General features: G+C 43.6%; 1 protein-coding gene across 3 annotated transcripts in view; it reads left to right on the forward strand.

Annotated features, from left to right (window-relative positions):
- Positions 1-19,981, forward strand: part of ZFAND4 (zinc finger AN1-type containing 4) — a 273,261-nt gene that overhangs the window by 20,646 nt on the left and 232,634 nt on the right. The window lies entirely within an intron of this gene.

The following is a 19,981-nucleotide window of genomic DNA, read 5'->3' on the forward strand; positions in this document are numbered from 1 at the left end:
AGAACACGCACTGTCCGTTTTTCTGCAGCCTCCAGTATCCGGTGCAGGGAGCGTTGGGGGACGCGTTTCAGATAACCTGGTGTGACCAGTTGCTTTACGCGTTCCCCCCCATACCTTTGATTCCTCGAGTATTGAGGAAAATTCGCCAAGACCGGGCTCAAGTCATCTTAATAGCTCCGGATTGGCCAAGGAGGGTGTGGTATTCCGACCTTCTCCAACTCTCGCTGTGCCCTCCGCTCCGTCTCCCTCTCAGGGCAGACCTCCTCTCGCAGTCGCAGGGGCAGGTTTTACACCCCAACCTCCAGAGTCTGCACCTACATGCCTGGAGATTGAACGGGGCAACCTGAGTTCCTTCTCTCTCCCGCCTGATGTAGTGGATGTTATATTAGCGGCCAGGCGACACTCCACTAAATCTATTTACGCTAATAGGTGGTCTAAATTTGTTATGTGGTGTGGAGAGAGACAGATTGATCCCTTACATGCTTATCTGTCAGGTCTTTTGCTTTGTCACTAGCGCAAAAAGGTTGTGCAGTGGCTACTATTAAAGGTTATTTGTCTGCCTTGTCAGCCTTCATTTGTCTTCCAGACCAACCTTCGTTATTTAAATCCCCTATTGTTCTTCGATTCTTGAAAGGTCTTCTAAATAAATATCCTCCAAAACCATTCGTTATGCCTCAATGGGATTTGTCCTTGGTCCTGACTTTCCTTATGGGGTCTCCTTTCGAGCCTATGCATTCTTGTCCTTAAGGTACTTAGTTATTAAAACAGTCTTCCTGGTGGCTATAACATCTGCAAGGAGAGTGAGTGAGTGAGTTGCAGGCCTTATCGGTAAAACCTCCTTATACAGCTTTTTATGGGGATAAGGTGGTGTTGAGGACCAAGGCTGCTTTCCTCCCGAAGGTTGTTTCACCCTTCCATTTGGCCCAGACAATTACTTTGTCCACGTTCTCCGCCTCATCCTTCAAAGGAGGAAGAGGGACTACATCTCTTGGACCCAAAGAGGGCGTTAAGTTTCTACATTGATAGAACGAAGGATTTCAGGCTGGAGGACCAGCTGTTCATCGGATACGTGGGCAAGAGGAGAGGAAAGGCAGTCCACAAGAGAACTCTTTCCAGGTGGGTTGTCCTTTGCATTAAAATCTGTTATTCTTTAGCAAAGAAGGATCATCCTGATGGTATTAGAGCTCATTCCACCAGAGCTAAGTCGGCCACTTCGGCCTTGGCCAGAGGTGTTCCTGTGGTCGACATCTGTAAGGCCGCAACTTGGTCGTCCCTTCACACTTTTGCAAAACATTACTGTTTGGACTCTGAGGTCAGAAGGGACGGCCATTTTGCACGGTCAGTGCTGCAGGATTTCATGGTTTGACCATCCAGGCTCCCACCACCGGGCGCGGTACTGCTTTGGGACTCTATTCATTAGGTGAGGAATCCACAGGTAGTTGTATCCATCAGAAGAACGAGTTACTTACCTTCGGTAACGACTTTTCTGGTGGATACATTAGCTACCTGTGGATTCATCACGGTCCCACCCGCCTCCCCGTTGCCTTTTTGGTCTTACCAAGTAATCCTTGAGTGTGCTCCTCTTTGTCTTTAAGACTGCAATAGATTTTGTATATATGAATACTTGTGTGTGTGTATATATATATATATATATATAAATATATCTTTGTGTATATACATAATTAGTATATGTTTGTTTTGATAAAAAAAAAAAAAAAGAGTTATATTAAATCTACAGCCATTCCATTGCAATGTTGTGTGATTTACAATGTTATGGGATGTTGCCTTGATCTTTCATTGCATTGGGTTATTGTTCTCATGCACGTAAAAAATGTTGGTACTGACGTCGGCACGGACCTCTTATTGGCTGTATGACGTCAGACGACGTCGCGTGGGCTAATGTGACGTCCTCGTCGACGTGCAGAAGCTAGGAAGCAGATTTCCGTCGAATGCTGGCGCCATGGGAGAATTCATTAGGTGAGGAACCCACAGGTAGCTAATGTATCCACCAGAAAAGTCGTTACCGAAGGTAAGTAACTCGTTCATTAGGAATTTACATTGCTAATAGCTCTAACTCGTTTAATTATGTGGCATATGCTTGCAAAATAAATAATGCACCAGTTCACCAAGAACAAATCTGCTGGCTTTGCCAGGGATTGTTTACTTTCTTGTATTACCATCCTTAGTCATCCTGAAACGGATACGAATTTCTCCCTGAAACGGATATTGTTCTATCCTGGTGGTTAAAGGACAGAGTGAGGTGTGGGAGGAGGAAAAGGGTAGTCCCCTTTCTTAATATTTAAATCCACAGTTACCTCTAGAATCTAAAAAATAAATCTCAAATTATTTAAAAATGAAAGTGAATTCATAACCACCTAGCGTACTTCTTTTTACCTAATGCTGTATATTTCTGTTGCAGCAAAATATTCTAAATCTGTCACAGTGTGCTCAGTTCTTCAAATTTCTTTATACTGATTGCTTTGTCTGTTAGTGCGTCTGACCTTATTTGGTTTCTTCTCATTAGTTTATAAGGGGACGCTCGATGGACCTTTTGACTGTGCTTAGAGTCAGTTTCAATAGCAATACCAATCAATAATCTTTGGGAGTCAGTAATTTCCACGCATCATGACCCCTTGGCCATGAAAAACCCAATGTTTATTTCCCTATATTAACAATGCTAATATCACGCAACTTAGTCTCAATATCAAATGATACACATACAGGAACAATACTGGTTGACTGAATCTTCTAAAGAATCTCAATTTAATCAAAGCGTGGATAATTACACATTCCAGAAATGCAGTACAAATCACTAGCAAGAATAACTGAGCAATAGAAATAGCATGCATTTAGATTCACAAAGACATCAACTGTTGTTAATATTTAGCAAGCTTCAACAGTGAGCCTTCTAGCCTTCTGATTAAAATGGCATGTTTGGGCTTCATGCAAAACAATTTAGTCAGCACAAATTTGGAAAAACATCTAACTATGGCTCCATCAAAATTAGCAGTTGGTACCTAAAGGCAAAAGCAAATAGACATGGCAATCAGTAACATAGACTTATACCTTGCCTCAGTATGGTTCAGCAGTCTGCGACAGTCTTTGTCAGTTGGACATCTGTTCGGTCAGCATGGCATCGGAACTCAGCAATAAGGTTCAAGATAGAAATGTGTCAGGAACGGACATAATAGAATGTAGCTTCTCGGTAACAAAGTTAGGAAAATGGAGTGTCTCTTCATGCAGTTCGGAAAGAATAGTGGCATATCTCTTCTTGGTGCAGTCTGGCTAAGTTAGATTCCCTAAAACGTTTCCCCATATTGCTATTGGTCAAAGAATCGTACATTTACTTTTAGTCCAATAAAATTCGAACCTCAAACCTAAGATATAACTAAACTGTCTTTCACATGTCGATGATTGGCTCCTCTTCTCGTCGTTGGGCTTGTCAGGTACCACATTTTTATCAGCTTATACTCCAGTCAGTGCATCCATTGTTGGTTCCTGGGAACATTGACTTTACACACACTAAGTTTTACAAAGTATCAATAGTTAGTACAACATATTCTAGCAAGCAGTTCTCATGGGAAATAATTTTAGCTACTAGCATTCGGTCAACGTAATGGAAAATTACAGATCTAATTCTCTAAGCAGCCATTTTATAATTCGTTCAAGCGATGCGACTTGACATGAGGCTGTGCAACTAGGCCCAAGACCTCGCAAATTTAAGGCCTATGATTAATAAAGCAAATACATAATAGATGACCATTAATATGACATACTACTACAATAATCCAAACATGAGCACAACATTTTACATTAATAAGCAGTTAATAAAGACACATCATGATTATTGATGGTCACTCAAGGAGGCACATTTTCAAACTTGCGTATTATTTCTCTATATTAAGTCATTTTCTATGCAGATTTAACATTCAGAATACATGAACGTTCATTAGTAAAACTTTAGTGTTAACATGTCCAAGGCCACAACTCTTTATTGCTGTTACCACCACAGTACAATACAATTACTCTAAAAATAATTCTCTTGAAACGTGTCACTAAGAAAATCAAGTTTGCCAAGAGGAACCAGAAGGTCCGGTTGTAATGGTCTGAGCCACATTCAGTTCTTGGACTCCTTTTTCCTTCAGCACACAACTCGAAGGGCTTTTCAGCTGCTCCCCTTTCATCTGAAAGTCTTTAAAATTAATAAGGGACAGTTTCCACTCGATACTGTAGCTCCCTTAGATAACAATGGGCTACTCATGTGACTGGAGGACTGGCTACCTGTCGAATCTGCGACATCTGTAGTCTACCAGGCCTCCTTGCTCCTGTAAGGTCCACTTGTGCTTTCAACTTCATTGTCCCTTCTCAAGTAACTGTTACCTAGCAACCTAAACTAAATAGCAGGGCCTGGTTAACTGGTCTTTTTCTGTCACACCACCACTGATCTGTTTCTGCTGAGTCAGATTAAATTGGCTCTCCATTACCATGTCACTTTCCTGGTGTTTACCCTTGATGTATGCAAGGGGTGATGCCTATTGCTTAGATGTTTCATTTTACTAAGGTTATTCTTAGTGTACAGCAAAGGTCCTGTTGAATTGAAGATACAGCTTTAGTCTTGTAAACATTCAGTAAGGTAAATGCACTGCATTGATCTGGAGTTTTCTTTTCAGGTAAGCCTATGTAATAAAGCAGTCCATCATTTGACAAATTCATTAATTCAGCATATGGCACTTGTGATGAGATGTATTGCTGGATCCAGTGAGCAGACGATATCTATCATTCACTTGAAGGACAAACTGGAGACCCTGCCACTGGTGTACAGAAACAAATGGCTTAAGGTTGTTGAATAAAAACGTTGCTGTGTGGAATCTTATGGCTTAGGCGCTCTCCCTCCGTTCATGGACTGGTGCTGGGGTGAAAAAGTCCTCTGCATGGTAAGAGGCTTGTAATTCTGCCCCAGAAGAGTTGCTCCAGAATTGTGAGTACAAATGCAACCCCTTTTGTCTTGAGGGACTGCTGATACAGTTCAGGTTGTATTCCGGACTTTAAAGATTGCGGCTGTGACTAGCCGGTTAAGCCAGCACACCGAGACCTACACCTGACTGATTCCCCGAAGACTGCAAAGGTGCTCCTGGAGACTTCTCACCCTAACTGGGCTCCAGTCGGATCGAGTTCCCCACCCCTTTAACCTCCACTCCGCCACATGAGAGGAAGAATGCCTTACCTTGTGTATGCTGAGCTGGAGCAGCTCTGATCACTGGAACGAACCACCAGTGCTGTTCAGAGGAGAGAGTCTGTGCTTGCTGGATTCTGCCGCTTGTACCACGAGCAGCTGGGCTTCGCGCCAACAGAGAGGCCACTCGCTGCACTGCAGACCGCTTTCATACCCCTAAAGTGGGTAAAACTGGAACTGGGCCTTAGAGAACTCACTGCAAATGGCGCTGTGACACTATAGAATTTTTTTTTGTAATTCCTAAGGAGTCAAAGGAGAACTCTTGAGTGCGGTGGACTAGTAAACATTCCTAAGAAGCATCCACCAGTGAATAGGGCATAACCCTGACCATGTTATAAGAAACGGAGTCGGGGATTTGCCTGACCACTAGTGCTCCAACCTCAAGGGAGACTGTGTTATTACTCAGGAATGTAGTTATTCAGTTGCCTGTGTAGAGTTAGAAATATGTCTTAGAAAAGTAAGTATTTGACTGGCCATTGATTTATTGTTCGTGCTGTGTGCACTTTAAATTTTAAGTTGTGTATGTGTGTGTGTATGTGTGTGTGTGTGTATATATATGTATATATATATATATATATATATATGTTCGATGGCATGTGTAGCTGCAGATACACATGCTGTGCACAGTCCGCCGTCTGGTGTTGGGCTCGGAGTGTAACAAGTTGTTTTTCTTCGAAGAAGTCTTTTCGAGTCACGAGACCGAGGGACTCCTCCCCTTTCGGTTCCATTGCGCATGGGCGTCGACTCCATCTTAGATTGTTTTTTTTCTGCCATCGGGTTCGGACGTGTTCCTTTTCGCTCCGTGTTTCGGGTCGGAAAGTTAGTTAGAATCTCGGAAAAAATTGTCGGTATTGTTTCGTTCGGTATCGGCTTAGTTAGAACAAATCGACACCGAATCTTGAAGAGCTCCAGTGGCTCTTCGGGGTAATTTCGATCCCCCGTCGGGGCCTGGTCCGCCCGACCGCGTGCGACTTCAAGACTGATGGAACGGACCCCGTTCCGCTTCTGTCCTAAATGCCCTAACAAATATCCGTATACGGATCAGCATCTGGTCTGTAACTTGTGCCTGTCCCCGGAGCACAAGGAGGATACGTGTGAAGCCTGTCGAGCGTTTCGGTCGAGGAAGACGCTCCGAGACCGGAGAGCCAGAAGATTGCAAATGGCGTCCACGCCGACAGGACAACATCGGTTCGAGGACGAAGAGGAAGCGTTCTCCATCCACGAGTCGGATTCGGGGGAATCAGACGCCGAAGACATAACAACCGTGAGTAAGACGTCGAAAATTAGCACTCACGAAAAGTCCACAAAAGCCCAGGGGACGCCACTGCCAACAGGCCATGGCTTAACCCAAAAACTAGGTGACCGAGCCAAGGCACCGAAAAAGGGCATGCTGGTGTCGAAGTCATCCGACTCCGGTCGTGATACCGCCACACAGCAACCTCGGAGCCGAGACACCAGCTCCGAGACAATTCGGCGCAGAGACAGCGGCACCGAAGATGTTCGGCACCGAGATACCACGCCGAAATCAAAGAAATCTTCTTCGGAGCCTAAAAAGCATACCGAAACGGTTTCGGTTCCGAAAAAAGCTTCGGAACCGAAAATTAGTTCCTATACAGAGGAACAAGGACTAAACACCCAATTGCATAGATTTGGTGAAGAGCTTCAAACTGTAGAAACTGACTACACTCAAAGGAGCCTTCACATCCAGGAAGACACAGGGAAGATAACCACTCTTCCCCCAATCAAGATGAAAAGGAAACTTGTTTTCCAACAAGGGGACAAGCAACCACAAGCAAAGGTGGTAAAGAAAGTAACACCACCACCTTCTCCACCACAATCAACACATGCATCACCGGCGCAAACTCCACCACTAACGCACTCACCAGCTCATACCACAATGAGCCAGGATGATCCCGATGCATGGGACCTCTACGACGCCCCAGTGTCTGACAATAGTCCAGACTCATATCCAACTAAACCGTCACCACCTGAGGACAGTACATCATATGCACAGGTGGTCGCAAGGGCAGCCGAATTCCACAATGTCTCACTACATTCGGAACCTATTGAGGATGACTTTCTCTTTAACACCCTGTCCTCCACCCATAGCCAGTATCAAAGCCTTCCCATGCTCCCAGGAATGCTAAGGCACTCAAAACAAATATTTCAGGAGCCAGTTAAAGGCAGAGCCATAACTCCAAGGGTGGAGAAAAAATATAAGGCACCTCCCACAGACCCAATATTTATTACAACACAACTAACACCGGACTCAGTAGTTGTGGGGGCAGCTCGTAAAAGAGCCAACTCTCATACATCAGGCGACGCACCATCTCCAGACAAGGAGAGCCGCAAATTTGATGCAGCGGGAAAAAGAGTTGCAGCACAAGCAGCAAATCAGTGGCGTATCGCCAACTCGCAAGCACTCTTGGCAAGATACGACAGGGCTCATTGGGATGAAATGCAACATTTCATCGAACACCTTCCCAAAGAGTTCCAAAAAAGAGCGCAACAAGTGGTGGAAGAGGGACAAAGTATCTCGAACAATCAGATACGGTCTTCCATGGATGCAGCCGATACAGCTGCAAGGACAATAAACACTGCAGTCACAATACGGAGGCACGCTTGGCTGCGCACTTCTGGGTTCAAACCCGAAATCCAACAGGCTGTGCTCAATATGCCGTTTAATGAACAGCAATTGTTTGGGCCGGAGGTAGACACTGCCATTGAAAAACTAAAAAAGGACACCGATACAGCCAAAGCCATGGGCGCACTCTACTCCCCGCAGAGCAGAGGCACATTTCGGAAGACACCTTTTAGGGGAGGGTTTCGGGGTCAACCCACAGAAACCAACACTTCACAGACAAGACCACCTACCTACCAGGGTCAATATCAAAGGGGAGGTTTTCGGGGACAATATAGAGGAGGCCAATTCCCAAGAAGTCGGTGAAAATGTCAAGGTCCCAAAACCCCTCAAAATAAACAGTGACTCACAAGTCACACAACCCCATCACACAACACCAGTGGGGGGAAGACTAAGCCAGTTCTACAAATCTTGGGAAGAAATAACAACAGACACTTGGGTCTTAGCAATTATCCAACATGGCTATTGCATAGAATTTCACAAATTCCCTCCAAACGTCCCACCGAAAACACACAATATGTCAAAACAGCATATAGATCTTCTAGGACTAGAAGTTCAAGCATTACTACAAAAGGACGCAATAGAATTAGTACCAAGCCTACAGAAAAACACAGGAGTTTACTCACTGTATTTTCTAATACCAAAGAAGGACAAAACTCTGAGACCAATACTAGATCTCAGAACACTAAATACCTACATCAAATCAGACCACTTTCACATGGTCACATTACAAGACGTAATCCCACTGCTCAAACAGCAAGACTACATGACAACATTAGACCTAAAGGATGCGTATTTCCACATACCGATACATCCTTCCCACAGGAAATACCTAAGGTTCGTATTCAAAGGAATACATTACCAATTCAAAGTGTTGCCATTCGGAATAACAACTGCGCCAAGAGTCTTTACAAAATGCCTGGCAGTAGTAGCTGCACATATCAGAAGGCAGCAGATACACATGTTCCCTTACTTAGACGACTGGTTAATCAAGACCAACACGCTAACAAGGTGTTCACGTCACACAAAGTATGTCATACAGACCCTTCACAAGCTGGGTTTCTCCATCAACTATGCAAAGTCACACCTTTTGCCGTGTCAAACACAGCAATACTTAGGAGCGACAATCAACACAACAGAAGGGATAGCCACTCCAAGTCCACAAAGGGTTCAAACATTTCACAAGGTGATACAGGCCATGTATCCAACACAAGAGATACAAGCAAAAATGGTATTAAAACTCCTAGGCATGATGTCTTCATGCATAGCCATTGTCCCAAACGCAAGATTGCACATGCGGCCCTTACAACAATGCCTAGCATCACAATGGTCACATGCACAGGGTCAACTTCTAGATCTGGTGTTGATAGACCGCCAAACATACATCTCGCTTCTATGGTGGAACAGTACAAATTTAAACAAAGGGCGGCCTTTCCAAGACCCAGTGCCACAATACGTCATAACAACGGATGCTTCCATGACAGGGTGGGGAGCACACCTCAATCAACACAGCATCCAAGGACAATGGGACATACATCAAAGGAAGTTTCACATAAATCACTTAGAACTGTTAGCAGTATTTCTAGCGTTGAAAGCATTTCAACCCATGATAACCCACAAATACATTCTTGTCAAAACAGACAACATGACAACAATGTATTATTTAAACAAACAGGGGGACACACACTCAACACAGTTGTGTCTCCTAACACAAAAAATATGGCATTGGGCAATTCACAACCACATTCGCCTAATAGCACAATTTATTCCAGGGATCCAGAACCAGCTAGCAGACAATCTCTCTCGGGATCACCAACAAGTCCACGAATGGGAAATTCACCCCCAAATACTGAACACTTACTTTCAAATTTGGGGAACACCTCAAATAGATCTATTTGCAACAAAAGAAAACGCAAAATGCCAAAACTTCGCATCCAGGTACCCACACCATCAATCCCAAGGCAATGCTCTATGGATGAATTGGTCAGGGATATTTGCGTACGCTTTTCCCCCTCTCCCTCTCCTTCCATATCTAGCAAACAAACTCAAACTCATACTAATAGCACCAACATGGGCAAGACAACCTTGGTATACAACACTACTAGACCTGTCAGTAGTACCTCATGTCAAGCTACCCAACAGACCAGATCTGTTAACACAACACAGACAACAGATCAGGCATCCAAACCCAGCATCGCTGAATCTAGCAATTTGGCTCCTGAAATCCTAGAATTTGGACACTTAGACCTCACACAAGAGTGTATGGAGGTCATAAAACAAGCTAGAAAACCTTCCACTAGACACTGCTATGCAAATAAATGGAAAAGATTTGTTTGTTACTGCCATAATAATCAAATTCAAACATTGCACGCATCTCCAAAAGATGTAGTAGGATATTTACTACATTTGCAAAAATCAAATCTAGCTTTCTCTTCCATAAAGATACATCTCACCGCAATATCTGCTTACCTGCAGATTACTCATTCAACTTCCCTATTTAGAATACCTGTCATTAAAGCGTTTATGGAAGGCCTAAAGAGAATTATACCACCAAGGACACCACCTGTTCCTTCATGGAACCTCAACATTGTCTTAACAAGGCTCATGGGTCCACCTTTCGAACCCATGCATTCTTGTGAAATGCAATACTTAACGTGGAAAGTTGCATTTCTCATTGCCATCACATCTCTAAGAAGAGTGAGTGAGATTCAGGCATTTACCATACAAGAACCATTTATTCAAATACACAAGAATAAGGTAGTTCTAAGAACAAATCCAAAATTCTTACCAAAGGTTATCTCACTGTTCCACTTAAATCAAACAGTAGAATTACCAGTGTTCTTCCCACAGCCAGATTCGGTAGCTGAAAGAGCACTACATACATTAGACATCAAGAGAGCACTAATGTACTACATTGACAGAACAAAACAAATTAGGAAGACAAAACAACTATTTATTGCCTTTCAAAAACCTCATACAGGAAATCCAATTTCAAAACAAGGCATTGCCAGGTGGATAGTTAAGTGTATTCAAACCTGCTATCTTAAAGCAAAGAGAGAGCTGCCTATTACACCAAAGGCACACTCAACCAGAAAGAAAGGGGCTACAATGGCCTTTCTAGGAAATATTCCAATGAACAAAATATGTAAGGCAGCAACATGGTCTACGCGTCATACATTTACCAAGCACTACTGTGTAGATGTGTTAACTGCACAACAAGCCACAGTAGGTCAGGCTGTACTAAGAACATTATTTCAAACTACTTCAACTCCTACAGGCTGAACCACCGCTTTTGGGGAGATAACTGCTTACTAGTCTATGCACAGCATGTGTATCTGCAGCTACACATGCCATCGAACGGAAAATGTCACTTACCCAGTGTACATCTGTTCGTGGCATGAGTCGCTGCAGATTCACATGCGCCCACTCGCCTCCCTGGGAGCCTGTAGCCGTTTGGAAGTAGATCTTAAACAATTGTACATTTGTAAATATATTACTTTAACCTTTATTATGTACATACGTATTCATTCCATTGCATGGGCACTATGACTAACATACACAACTCCTACCTCACCCTCTGCGGGGAAAACAATCTAAGATGGAGTCGACGCCCATGCGCAATGGAACCGAAAGGGGAGGAGTCCCTCGGTCTCGTGACTCGAAAAGACTTCTTCGAAGAAAAACAACTTGTAACACTCCGAGCCCAACACCAGACGGCAGACTGTGCACAGCATGTGAATCTGCAGCGACTCATGCCACGAACAGATGTACAATGGGTAAGTGACATTTTCCATATATATATATATATATATATATATATATATATATATATATATATATATATACTCTCTCTCTCTCTCTCTCTCTCTCTCTCTCTCTCTGTCTGCTGAAGGAAAACACAACTTGCAGCAACATGATGTCCTTTATGTGCCTCATGATCCAGAACTTTGCAATTTATTTTGTGTCGCTAGCCAAATTTGCATGTAGGTTTTCTTCCACCCATATCTTTCCCTCTTTTTAGGGGTCACAATGGCAATAAACATTCCCCTAATGTTTTCCTTTAGAGTGTTTTTCAATTTCACTCTGTGAGCTTGTCTCAAAGAATATTTAATGGTTTCGCTGACCTTCAGGTTGTCTCCAAGTCTGCATGTTCTCAGAAGTAAAAGTCACATATATGCGCCTCTTCCAATTGCCCCAGGACTGAGGTCATCACAGCAGATAATCTGTTGTGGTAGAGGTGATATGGTCTTGGAAGCAGATTGTGTAACCTTTTAGTCTTTGTGAGTCCTCAAGACCGTTGCCTTCTGCTTGTTGGCTCAAGCGTTCAAAGCCATTTTAGGCACGTACCATGGCACAACCACTTGTCTGCTTCTCTGAGATCTAAGAGGATATTTCCTCCTCTCTTCTAAACAATACTACACCAACTAAACAATAAATGGTCAAAAGAGTGCAAAGCAGATAGAAGTAAATCTTTAGAGGGAGGGCAGAAGGGTGAATGGGTTTTTGTGGTAACCTGGAATGGACCTAGGGGTTTCTAAGTATGAATGGTATTATGAGGCTGCACATGCTCAATGGCCAATACGGTGGTTGGCTGCACTCCAGAAAAGGTGGAGCTGGCCAGTGCCCTGTCCAATGGGATGACATTGGAGTGGCTGTTGTTGCCGATACAGGTAGTGACCAGACTGAATAGACTGACCAGAAATATGTGCAGCCAAAGGGGAGTCCGCCGCTGTATGTCTTACAAATGCTGTTGCGGGCTTTGCCTGATTTCCGGGTCCTAGGCGAGTTGTATGATAGGAGACCGTGGAAAATAGCATGAGTGCTTAAAGTGGTTGATACATATATGATCAAGGTGCACTCAATACATTCCAGGAAATTGTGGCAAATTATGGTTAGGTGCAACTGCAATTTTTAGCCTACAATGCCTTAACACATAAGATTAGCACCATGTGAGATGAGGATGAACCGGAAAGCGGGGTGACACTGCAGTGTTTACTGACACACTACAACAGGAGAAAGGTGGTGACTGTGTTATAAACTGCTTTACAAACGCAGCTATTGCTTCACAGCCCTGAAGTCACAAACACATGGACTAGCTGCATAAACCTGGAATTGACAATGGGTAGCAGCCTAGGAAATGGTTTAAAAAGTATCCTTTAACACCAGACTGAAGTTTATGCAGTTCAGCTCCCTGCAACAGGCTTTCCTCGCTCCCAAACACACAAGATACATATGGCTGGGAGTAACCTTTCAGTGTGCTAGATGTCAGCAGCAGGAGGGACATATTTATCACATGGGGTGGGAGTGACCCGTAATAGCACAGGCCTGAGAGGAGGTACTGAAAGTGATTTTGGACCTAATTGGGAGAACCTTGAGATTGCATCCCTGACTTTGTATATTGGGCTTTATTTCAAGGCAAACTGTGACCGTGCATAGGGTCTTCTTTAGGAGTCAGTTGCTTGGACGCTCTTGCTGTCATGTTGCTAATGTGTCTTTCTGCTACAAGAAAAGATCTATCTTGTCTTGCTTGGACTTTTTGATCCATTGGGACCTAGAAAGTCCACACAGGAGAACACTCTTCCAGCACCGTGTAATGTTCTGTTACTCGTGTGAAATGTTGATCTCCCTCAAGTGAACTTGACGAACCCCACTATGGAAATGTGCGCTCCAGAGCAATTATTGCTTTAAACATACTGTAGGGGAGATGTCCCAAGTAAACAAGTCCAAATTATTTGCAGTAACGTAAGCCTTAGGGAACACTAGCTATTCTATTGTCATTGCTCCTCGTACAAAATTTGCATACTTTTCATTTTGCACAATTATGTGAACTTTCTGCAAATTTATACAAGATGACCGATATGCATATCTTTTAGGTCGAACTGTGTCCTTGCCTCTTTATTTGATGCAAGAGTGCATTTCATGACAAAAAAACAGTGCGCACAAATCACCATGAACAAAAGCCACTCGTGTTTTGTTGTTCCTGTGTGTTCACAGCTTACTATAACACCACACATTTACAGTAAAATTTTAACATGATTGACACATAATTATACAAAATGACAACATTTTGGAAATTGTTGCTAGCAAATGTAACGCAATCGAACCCAAAATTACTCCTATTAAAATGGCATAATTAAAATAAAGCTAGTTTACTGTTGTTTTGCTACAGATGTTGATTGGAATTCAAGGTTTCCAAAGGGTCATGTGTTTTGGAGGGCAGTGTTCCAGCACATCCTGCTATTCCCATATGCATGTTGGAACCTCTGATCTTTCCATTTAAGATGACATGGTGCACTGGGTATTTTGCAAGCACACTTATTTTGCAAGCACACTTTTAGTGCTGTCATTGCTTTGAATGCGCAATAGGACAACTTTGTGGAATGTCATCTAAGTGGCGCAACAAGGAAATGAGCATTGGCAAAGCCAACAAATCTCAGCTATGCAATGACTGTTCGCTTTACCTATACCTTTTTGCCATGTTGCACACCAGCGTGACTACTGTTCAGCATGAATAAAGGTTAGTTAGGTGAAGGAGAGTAGCATGGAGTGGTGTAGAATGGTTTAGAGTTGAGAGGAGTGGTGTCTCATGGAGGCAGCAGAGTGTCGTAGAGTTGAGGGGTGTGGAGTGACGTAGAGTGGAGTGGCATCGAAGGTGTTGCATAGAGTGGAGAAGTGTTGTAGAGTGGTGTAATGCAGTGTAGATTGTCATTGAGTGGAGTGAAATAGCATAGTGTCCAGTGTTGTAGAGCCGCACGCCGAGGAGTGGACTAGTGTCATAGAATGGAGTAAAGTGGCTTGGAGTGGTATAGAGGGAGGTGTGTAGAATGCAGTAGTGTTGTAGAGTGACATTGAGTAGTGGTAGAGTGTAGAGAGGATTCAAGTTTAATGGAGAAGTGCAAGTGACCTCAAATACAGTGGTGCAGATTAGATTGGCGTAGTGTGCAGTGTTGTACAGTGCATTGGTATAGAGTGCAGTTTCGTAGAGAGGAGTGGCGCAGGATAAAATGCAGAGGTGATGAATGATGGCGAGTGAAGTGGTGAAGAATAGATTAGAGTGGTGTCGAGTTATGCAGACTGTAGTGGCGTATAGTTGAGTTGTGCAGAGTAGAGTGCAATGTCATGGAGTAGAGTGGTGCAGATAGAAGTGGCGTAGAGTTAAGTGGTGCAGAGTAGAACTGTGTGGCATAGAATGCAGTGTTGCAGAGTTGAGTGGCGTGTAGTGGTGCAGACTGTAGTGGCTTAGAGTGCAGTAGAGTGACGTACAATTAAATGGTGCAAAATAGAGTGCAGTGTCGTAGAGTACAGTGATTCAGATTAGTAGAGTGCATCGATGTAGAGCGCTGTGGCACAGAGAAGAATGGCGTGGAGTACAGTGGTCTAGAGTAGAACAAAGTGGCATAGCGTGCGGTGACAGAGTGCGATGGTGTACAGTGGCGTAACATGTAGTGGCGCAGAGAAGAGTGGCATTGTGTTCAGTAGCCGAGAGTGCAGTCTTGCAGGCTAGAGTGCCACAGAGTAGAAAAGAGTGGCATAGCGTGCATTGGTGTAGAGTAGGCTGGATTTGAGTAAAGTGGTGCTGAGTGCATTGTAGTAGGGTGCAGTGGTTTAGAGTGGCGTACCGAGCAGTAACTTGGAGTAGAGTGGTGCAGAGTAAAGTAGCGTAGAATGCAGTGGTGCAGAGTGGAGTAGTGTGGCATAGGGTGAAGTGGCATAGAGTAGATTGTTTCAGAGTAGAGTAGAGTGAAGTGGAGTGGTATATGGTAGAGTGGAGTGGTGCAGGATAGAGTGTTGTGACATACAGTACTGGCGTTGAGTACATTGTTGCAGCGTCGAGTGGCATAGAGTGGACTGACGTAGATTTGAGTGGTGCAGAGTGAAGTGGCATAGACTCGACTAAAGTATAGTGTAGGAGCAAAAAGTGCGACTGTACATAGTTGAGTGTTGTAGAGTTCACTTGCATAGAGTAGAGTAGAGTGGAGCAGAGTAGATTAGAGAGGCATAAAGTGAAGTAGTGCAGAGTGTCACACTAGACACCAGCAGTTGTAAAACAGGCCCTGGTGGTATGCCGTTGCTGTTTCAGTGGAACATGTACACCTGTTTCATTGTTGACAGCACACACATCCATCAAATAGTATACATAAAAATATAGACAGGATGTTTAACGCCTTTGCCACTAGGCATTTTCCCCCTCCTATGCCAAGCCTTGTTTTGGCTATTTGGGGTAGTTGGCGCTCAGGCCCTCATAACTTTTTGTCCACATAAGCCACCCATGCCAAATTTACGTCCTTTTTTTTTTTTTTTTTTTTTTAAATATCCTAGGGTTTCTAGAGGTACCCAGTTTGTGGGTCCCCCTGGAGGAGCCCAAGAAATTAGCCAAAATTTAGCTGAAATTTAATTTAATTATTTATTTTTTTAAATGGGGGAATAAAGGGCTGCAGAAGAAAGCATGTGTTTTTTCCCCCTGAAAATGGCATGAACATAAGGTTTGCGGTGCTGAAATCACCAGCTTCCGGGCTTTCAGGAACAGGCAGACTTGAATCAGAAAACCACATTTTTCAACACAATTTTGGCTTTTTACTGGGCTATACCCCATTTGTACTATTTTTTGTGCTTGCAGCCTCTCTCCAGTTAATGACAGAACTCGGTGTGAAACCAGTAATGGATCTCGGACAGCTAAACATTTCTGAAAAGTAGACAAAATTGTGAAATCAGCAAGGGGTCATTTGTGTAGATCCTTCAAGGTTTTAGTAACAGCTAAAATAAAAAATATATTGTAATTGAGGTGAAAAAAAGAGACATTTCTGTCCACGTTTTCTTCTATAACTTTTTCCAGCTATGGCAGATTTTTTAAAGCAATATACCGTTACTTTTGTTAGACTCTTCTGGTTGCGGGGATATACAGGGCTTGTAGGTTCATAAAGAAAACCTAGGTACCCAGAGCAAATAAATGAGCTGCACCTTGCAATGGGTTTTCATTGTATACCGGGGATACAGTAACTCATTTGGTGAAATATAAAGAGTGAAATATAGGTATGAAGAAAACCTTTGTATTTCCAAAATTCGCACAAGATAAGATGTTGAGAACCAGTGGTTATTTGCACATCTCTGAATTCCGTGGTCCCCATTCTAGCGTGTGAATTACAGGGCTTTTCTCAAATAGACATCTTTTTTACACAGTCCTACATTTGGAAGAAAAAAAAATGTAGAGAAAGACAAGGGGCAATAACACTTGTTCATCTATTTTGTGTTCCCCCAAGTTTCCAGATTAAAATAGTGCCACACAAGTGCCCGCGACAGGAAACGCAACATGGACACATCTCATTTTTACATTGAAATCAGACATGTTTTTGGGAAAGTGCCTAGCTGTGGATTTTGGCCTCTTGCTCAGCCGGCACCTAGGGAAACCTACCAAACCTGTGCATTTTTTAAAACTAGACACTTGGGGAATCCATGATGGGGTAACTTGTGGGACTCTTACCAGGTTCTGTTACCCAGAATCCTTTGCAAATCTCAATTTGGCAGAAAAAAAAACTTTTTCCCTCACATTTAGGTGCTGCAAAGTTCTGGAATCTGAAAGGAGGTACAAACTTCCTTCTATCCAGCATTCCCCCACATCTCCTTATAAAAATGGTACCTCACTTGTGTGGGTCGGCTTAGTGCCCACGTCCTGTTTTTTTCAATGGGGGTTGGGGGAAGAGTCCTGCATTTTTGGTCCTGGGCTCAGCAGCCATCTAGGGAAACCTACCAAAGCCAGACATTTCTGAAAACTAGACACCGAGGCCGTCCAGGGAGGTGTGACTTGCATGGGTCCCCCAGCGTTTTCTTAACCAGAATCCTCAGCAAACCTCAAATTTAGCTAAAAAAAAGAAGAAATCCCCACATTTCTGTGTGGAATCACTGCAGTGGCACACATTTCCTACCACCCAACGTTCCCCCCAGTCTCCCGATAAAAATGATACCTCACTTGTGTAGGTGGGTCAAGTTCCTGTGAAGAGCCAGAAACATGTTGAAATTGAGGGGGAACCAAAGCGGGTCCGAAAGAGGTGAAAAAAAAATTTGTCGGCTTACAAGTGGGGGCAGAATTTTTATCGCTATAGATGCAACAATGCTGGTGGTAGGAATTTTGTGGATTCCTGCAGATTGTGTAAGGTTCCATCACAAAAATGTGGGGAAAATGTGTGATTTCAAGCAAAGTTGGAGGTTTGCAGGGCATTGGGGTAAGAAATGGTGTGGGGTGCATGTGAAGCACACTACCATGGACTCACCCAGATGTTTAGTTTTCAGATGTTTCTAGATCTCGTAGATGTTTCTACATGGCAGCGTCCAAAAAAGTGCAGCCCTCACCAATCCAAGTGGGCCCATTTTGAGTTAGCCAAGCTCTCATGGCCCAAATGTAAAACCAAAACCCAAAATAATCAAATGTCCTCTTGCTTGCCGTTGGGATAAGATCTTTTAGTGTGGGAGGAACTGAAAGACTGTTAAAACAACTTTGTCCCCATTTATTTGGGGCAGGGGTTATGGCCAAACTCCCAACCTCTTTAAAAAAAAAAAAAAAAAAAAGTTTCCCTTATTTCTAGTGGGCTTTCTGCCCCCCCTCCCCTATACCCCCCACGGGGGCAGATGGGCCTTACAAAAATAGGCAGATCTGCCCCTAAGGGGGGGCAGAAGTGGCCAACATTAATGTGCCCTTATGGGGAGCGAACCTTGCCCAAGGGGCTGCCCCACCCGCCAAACAAAACTCAGACACACCAGTCCCTGGTGCCTAATTGGTTTCTGCCCTCCTTGGGGGGCAGATTGTCGTATTAGAAATAGGCTGATCTGCCCCAAGGGGGGCAGAAATGCCCTAAGATCAAATGACTCTTGCATAAGAGGTTGCTCCCCATCTGTTAAAAAAAAAAATCCCTGGTGTCTAGTGGTTTCTGCCCCCCCTTGGGGGCAGATCGGCCTAATAAAAATAGGCCGATCTGCCTCCAAGGGGGCAGAAATGGCCTAAAATAAATTAACCCCCCCCCCGCCCAGGGGAGCGACCCTTGCCCAAGGGGCCACTCCTCTTCCTTGTTTACCTAAGGTAAGCAAAATCCCTGGTGTCTAGTGGACATTCCTGCAGCACGATCAAAATGCAATCGTTCTGCAGGAATGCTCAGAGACATGAAAGGAAAGGAGAAGCATTTCCTTTTCATGCCTCCCTGACCTCTCCTGCCCCCATATTGAAAGCCATGCTTCCAGCGCGATGGAGGCAACATTTGATGAGGTCAGGTCGGGCAACGTCCTCGGCACCCGAGCGGTGCTGCCGGGGACGTAACAGTTATGCCCAAGGCACCCAAGGGGTTAAGGCTGTAGTTTAAATAATATGGTGGTTTCTGGGCTCCTGTTTATAGTTTTCTGGGAAGCAGTAATCTGTGTGGTCTAGGTTTTTATGGCATGGTGCTACTGGACATGTTGCACATAATGAAGCTCATTAAGTGTAGATGAGAAGGATTCACATTTTGGCTTGCCAAGGCTCTTTATTATTTAAAGGGATTGATTAGCTGTAAACAGATCATTAGACATTCACTAGAGGATCACATTAATCAAAAGCTAACAGTGCTTTGATAGAACAAACCTCAGCATGAATATTTGTTGCCACAGAAAGTCTGTGCACCTCACAAGTCAGCGACAGGTTCCAGTATTGAAAAACGTATTAAATTCATAAACCAAGGGACAGATCTAAATCCCTTGTCCTTTTTAGATTAAACAAATGCTCGAATGCATCTAAGCAAATGCGGCTATGAATGAAGATCCGAGCAACTACATGAAGTTTAACATGATACTTTTTTGCAAGAGTGTAGATGCCTTGGATGGCCAGTAGGCTAAAGTTTGTTTGGTTGCTAAATGACTCTGAAAGCGACCTCCCACTGAGTGATTAGTTGTTGCAGTCAGGCTGCTGAAACCAACTGTCCCATTGTGTAAGAATTTAGCAACGTCAGAGCTATTAGTCTTGAAACCCAGGGTAACAGTTTATGAGATAAATGTACCAAGGCCATCAAAAAATTACCTTGTGACGTTGTATTCAGTGGTTTATTTAATTGTTATCGAAGATTGCATCTAATGGTACAATTTTGATCATG

The sequence above is a fragment of the Pleurodeles waltl genome, chromosome 6 (genome assembly GCF_031143425.1).
Source record: "Pleurodeles waltl isolate 20211129_DDA chromosome 6, aPleWal1.hap1.20221129, whole genome shotgun sequence".
Taxonomy (NCBI): domain Eukaryota; kingdom Metazoa; phylum Chordata; class Amphibia; order Caudata; family Salamandridae; genus Pleurodeles; species Pleurodeles waltl.